Source organism: Ochotona princeps, chromosome 4, assembly GCF_030435755.1.
Source record: "Ochotona princeps isolate mOchPri1 chromosome 4, mOchPri1.hap1, whole genome shotgun sequence".
NCBI classification, from domain to species: Eukaryota; Metazoa; Chordata; class Mammalia; order Lagomorpha; family Ochotonidae; genus Ochotona; species Ochotona princeps.
The window spans coordinates 112,388,654-112,395,309 of NC_080835.1; positions in this window are offsets into that span (position 1 = coordinate 112,388,654).

The window sequence follows — 6,656 nt, forward strand, 5'->3', positions numbered from 1 at the left end:
TTATCACATCATTAAAGCGTAGAAATGAATAATACATCTAGCAGTTGGATGAAGCTGAACTTGAGACCTGATGCATCTTCAAAGGGGGGAATGAAACAGTCGCAAACTTGAGGCAGGCTGAGCTAAAGGAAAGGGGTTAAAGAAGGAGGGTCAGGAGGGGCTATTTTTATTCTGATGTTTCAATGTAGGTAAATGTCAGCAATATTTTTCAGTCTTAAAGTGGCACTACTATTTTTCTGAGCATGAGCTGGAGGAGAATTATGGAAAATGATGTTGTTCGTTGTCCTGCCCAAGGAGGAAGAGTTCAGCTGCCATGACTTGATTGTGAGCTATCTGCCTTGGTGCCCACACTCATTCCACGTGCCTTTTCAAGGGGAAAGTGTTGATGGAGATTAGATCTCTGAGTCTTAAAGTCAGAATCCCTGCTTTATCTCCTAGAAGCTGTGTGTCCTTGAGTTGACAGGTTTAACATCCTGAATCCTTAGTTTTTTATGTGTGTAATGAAAAGAAGTCTACCTTTGTTTTTTTTTTAAGATTTATTTTAGTTTAATTGGAAAGGCACATATACAGAGAGGAGGAGGAGAGACAGATTGGAAAATCTTCTGTCCTCTGACTCACTCCCCCAGTGGCCACAACGGTTGGAGCTGAGCCCATCCGAAGCCAGAAGCCAGGAACTTCCTCCAGGTCTCCCATGAAGGTGCAGGATCCCAAAGCTTTGGGCCATCCTCAACTGCTTTCCCAGGCTACAAGCAGGGAGTTGGATGGGAAGTGGAGCTACCGGGATTAGAACCGGCACCCATATGGAATCCTGGCACATTCAAGGAGAGGACTTTAACCACTAGGCCACCATGCTGGGCCCAATGCACCTGTTTTAATGGATTGCTATAGGGAGAACCCAATGAGTGAAAAATGATTGTGTTTTTAGCATTGGGCTTGGCATACAGCAACAGCACAAAATCATTCATTTATTATTTTATTATTTGTTTGTTGGTGAGATGAAACAGAGTAACAAATATGGAGTGAGATAGAGAGAAAGAAATTTTCCATATACTGGTTCATTCCCCAAATGGCTAGAGCTGAAGCCAGGAACCAGAAACTACATTCTGTTTTCCTCCTAGGGTGGCAGGGGTCCAGGCACTCAGGACATCCTCCACTGTTTTCCCAGGCATGTCAGCAGGGACCTGGATTAGAAACAGAACTGCCAGGATTGAAATAGATGTTCTGATATGTCTAACATCACAGGCATCTGCAACAACATGGCCCCAGTAACTGCTTCAACTCCATACGTGCGCTTTCTTTTATTGGGAATGACCAGTATCCTCCTGACTTTCACCTAGGACTCAATTCCCCAGTCTCTTCTTCTTCTCAGAACATTTACTCATCCACAAAGTCAGTTGATAAGCTCTGCACCAGCATACTCCCTGACATCACTTATCAGACCAAGTACTTCCTTCTCTTGTCCTTCCTGTTTCCCTCAATACGGTTTTGTGATCAAATTAACACTTGGCTGAGATTTTGTGTTTTACAGCAGGTTCCTGATACTTAGGAAAGGAAATCTGACAGTACATTCTCAGGTGGCCTCAGGGCTCTCCGTGCAAAGCAGAACAAAGCACATGTTGTGCCACTGCGCCTCTCATCAGCCCCAGGTGAAATCTTTTGATAAGTACAGCAAGGACAGTGTATGCTGTAACTTCAACCATGCCATATTCAAAATGTTGGCATGAAAATGGCAAGTTAAGTCTACTTTCACTTGCATTGCACTAGACAAACTATCCTAAAGGGGTCATAAATCTGGAAGACACCTCTGATTGTTTCTTCCACCTTCATACCACACTGGAGGAGCTTCCAGAAACAGCATTCTCCACTCACTCTTGTCTCTAGTTCTCCCATTCTGCTTCCTTCTCACCACAACTCCAGGATCACAGAGTATCTACCCTAAAGTCCAATTCCTCCTTCCAGCAAGTACCTATCTTCTTGAAGAAAAAAATTAATACTGCCATTCCTTTTTTAAAAAAACACATTCTTTTTCTCGCTAACAAAAGCCGCCACTCTCTTAGGCTAAGCATTTGGAAAATCCTCATTTCTCTGATCCCAGCTTTCTTCAGATTTACTTCCTGCGACTTTCTTTTGTGAAGGTTAGGTCAAAGCTAAACCTCTGTGCCATTGCAAGTCATTCCTTGTAGCCAGTGATCTTTTAGATGCATAAATCAGTTTGTGCCTCTCTTCTGCTTAAAACCTTCCTCTGCCTAGAATCTTCCCATGTCTCGGAAGGTTCTAACCTTGTAAAACTCTTTGGCACTTCAGTCAGTTATATGCTCTATGCCCTTGTGGTTATGAGTAATATTAATCCATGAAGAAAGCCACCTAAAAAGTATACAAAGACATTGAGAGCAGCATTTTTTGTAATAACATCAGACTGAAAACTGCGTTAGTGCCCATAACTGCTTCATGTGTAAATTGTATTATATTCACACAAGGAAATACTATACAGCAATGACAATATATTTTCTAGAGTTATGCAACAATCTGAATGAATCTCACTAACACAATTTTGAGAAAGAGAAGATAAGCACAAATATTGCGAGCTATATACTTTTGTTTGTTAAAAGAATTAAAACAGGTAACACTGGACAGTGTCATCTTTGAAGAAGCTGAAAATTTGAGAAGCTATCGCTGATTAGATAATTTCTCAAAGAAAATTATCCAGGTTTTAGATCTGATTTTCTGAAGCCCAGGCTACTTTCAAATAATTTTTGAGTATACAGCTAAGTCAAGGATCCTAAGACTGGATCATCCTAGATTAAAAGTGGGATCAATCAAATGGCCACTGCTCTTATTAAAGAAAGAGGAGGATATCCTGAGACAAACAGAGAGGACAACCTCAGAAACAGAGACCGGAGCGATGCACCAGGAAGCCAATCGGTGCAAAGAAAGCTGAACTCACTAGGATGCAGGAGCAGGGTCTGGATTGGATTTTCCCTCAGAAACTCCATAAGAAATCATGTCTCTTTAATTCCAGATTCTAGCTCAAAGTTATTAAAACAGCCACTTGCATTGTTGTCAGGCACCTAGCATTTAGTAATGTGTTGCACGAACTTAACACACTGGTATAAAAGGAAGACTAGTGCAAGTCAAATGCTAAACACCAGGGATTTTTTTTTGTTCTATGAAAGTGGGTGTGCTAGGTTTATGGAAATCCATTGAGTGGTACGTGCTCCTGGATATATATGCTGCAAAAAAGAAAAGTAAAAATATGTCTAATTACAGTGTATTACACTTTGAAAGAAACCTGATCATGTTACTGCAATCAGGATGAGGCAGATCATTGCTTAGTAACAAATGATCCCAAGAAAGCCATGGTAACAAAGGTTCCATCCATGCAATGTGATTTGGGGAGATCAGCTGCGGATGTAAGGTAGCTTAATCAACCAGATTAGATGTTTCCTCCTACACAAAATCTCTCTAGAATTCTCTAGACAGATGATGATACAGTGGAAGTGGCCTTCTGCTGCTGTACTTTCTTTATTTTAGCTTCTGACTTGCACATTTCTTTCTGGCCCTACGTGTGAGTGCACATACCGCAGGGCTGTCTGCTAGAGAGAGAACATCCCAGTGACTGGAAGAACATATCTTCTATACAAGATTTGATGTCAGAAAAACTTAGTTTTAATCCCATCTCTACCAATCTCAGGCAACTTCATTCATGCTTTTTCACCTTAGTTTCCTCATTCTCAGAAAAGGATAGTACTATTACCCTGCTTGCCAGTACTGCAAGGATAAAAGATAAGAAATATGCAAAGCCGTCTTTTCAACCAATGGTACTTAGAAAATTTATCTCTACAAACAGAAATTTGAAACAAGACCACTAGCTTACACACTGTAAAATCAACTCACAATGGATTGAGAATCAAAAAACTAAGATTTAAAACCATCAAAATACTGAAGAAAAACCTAGGGGAAGCACAACAGTAATTGGCATTGGCAAAGATTTCTTGGATAAGACCCCGGAACCACAGGCAGTAAAGGCAAAAATAGACAAATGGGATTGCATCAAGCTAAGAAGCTTCTGCACAGCAAAAGAAGCACTCAAAGAAGCAAAGAAGAAATATAAAGAATGGGAGAAAATACTTGTAAATAATATAAAGGATTAATATTCAGCATATATAAAGAGCTCAAGAAACTCAATAACAAACCTAATAACTATCTTAAGAAATGGGATCAGGATACAAGCAAACATTTTTTCAAAGGATGAAATAAAAATGGCAATCAGAAACATGAAAAGATGCTTATAATCGCCATCCACTAAGATAATGTAAATAAAAACCACAATGGGGTTTCACCCCACCCCACTGAAAATGGCGGTCATTCAGAAATCAAAAAAAAAAAAATAGCAGGTGTTAGCTGAGGTATGGGGGAGAGGTACTCTGATACACAATTGGAATAAGCATAGCTAGTACAACCACTGTGGAAGACAATGTGGAATTTCCTTAGAATTCTGAAAATAGATTTCCCATATGGCTTGGCCATTTCACTCCTGGGAACTTACCCAAACAAAATGAAATCAACACATGAAAGAGTTATCTGTACCCTCACATGCATAACAGCTCAACCAATAGCTACAATATGAGATTAATATGGATGCCCATCAATTATTGACTGTATAGAGTATTTGCTGGCTATTTACATGATGTGATATTACTGAGCTATTAAAAACTATGAAATAATGCCTTCAATTGTAACAAAACAGGTGAAATCAAAGACTATTATGCTTAGTGAAATAAGCTAATCACGAAAAGACAAACATCATATGTTTTTCCTGTACAGGATATAAAAAAGTAATGTGTATGTGTGAAGTTGATACTCTACAATTTGATGATTGTTTAGAGTCCTCTGTACTCCTGAGAAGCAGTGCTTTTTCTAGTTAGTGCTCACTGGGGCTTTACCCAGTAGGGAATTAAGCTTGTGATTATAAAGTGAGTTGAAATGCACCATTAGAAAAATCAAGATAAAAATAGGAATAAATGGAGAAAGGATGGTATCAGGGAGGAAGGGTAGGGTGGGAAGTAATATAATGTTGTTACAACTGTATATATAAAATACATGAAATTTATCTCCTTAGTGTAAAGAAAATACATAAAACTTCAAATATATGTAAGACCTGAATACTGTATACAATCACAAGCCTATTGTGCATTGGGCTCTGATCTCAGTGCTAGACTCCAAAGTCCTGAAGCTTTATGGCAAGGTGTCACAGGTACTATGACTGGCTATTCCTTTGTGTGGTTAGTGTCTACCACTGTGGTTAAGGCAGTAGGCCCATGAAAAGTGCTGTCAAGTAATTGATAACCATCTGGTAGTTTTGAGATGCCAAATATGCCCTTAGCTCACTCCTTACTTCTGCTCTTATCAGATTTACTTTTCCTTAATATTTTCCCCGGTTCCTTGTTCTCATTTTCTCATGAGTCATTCCTTTTAAAAAAAAATTAGCTTTTTCTGGGTGAATGCTTGAGCTTAATCATGTTAGCATTGCATACATAATAATCCATGTTAACAGATGCCCTATTTATGTGGAAATGTAAAGCTATCATGTGGGGAAATTATTCATCTCATGTTTTTGTTGAAGAAGCAAAACACACAGTAAATTAAGTCTGGTCTTGAAATTCTGCATTTTTAAAAATTGTGATAGAAGCTAGGGAGCATACTTTGTACAATGTGGCATTAATTATTCAGTCATTCTGAATAGGTTTCAATTGCATTACATGAAAAAATATAAGAGCCCTCCAGTGGTCAAATAATCCCTCTCCAATCCCAAGGGTTATTTGTGGCAGACAGCATCTCCGGTGGAATGAAATGCCTGCTTCATCTTCCACAGGGAAGGAAAGAGGGCAGGACCTATTAAAATTCCATTTTCCCATTTTAAAAAGGAGTCGTGTCTGATCTGAAACATTCAGACAAGTTTGAAGCAAATGGTTTTATGTCTTATAGGAGAGATAAACCCTCCATTCTTACAGCTAACCATCACAATCAAATAACGTTTCCTCACTGAACATTTCCTGTGAGTCTAGCACTAGGCTGAGCTTTGTAGAAACGGCTATGGGTGGAGAGAAAGAGAGGTGAAGTAGACACATGATTTCTGTCTTCAAGTGACTCACAGGCTACTGAGGAGCAAGACTGACTGATTTGGATGATGCAATGATTATTACAGTGCTAACTTTTACCTTGTCTCAATCATGTTTGCCCTGCAGGACAGTTGAGGGAAAATGCTCCATTTGAATAAATAAAATTGCATTTGCTATTTACTGAGGTGGTAGAGGAACAGCAATGTAGACGTGGTCTCTGCTTTCTGGATGCTTTCCATTCTTAATGGAGAATAATTATGAATACGTGACTGTAGAGAAGGATTACATCCTGTGGTGGGCAAGATCGAGGAGCTACAAGGGCACAGGGAGGAGTGGTGGGCAAAGAAGACCTCTTGGAGAAAGCCTTTGGAACCACACATTGGCTCAACTGACCAATCCTCCACCTTTATGCATCGCTAATGGACACTGGTTCATATCCCATATCTCAGTTGTTCCCCTTCCCATCCAGCTTCCTGTTTGTGACCTAGGAGAGCAGTGAAGGATGGCCCAAAGCTGCGGTTACTGGTTTTGTGTCAG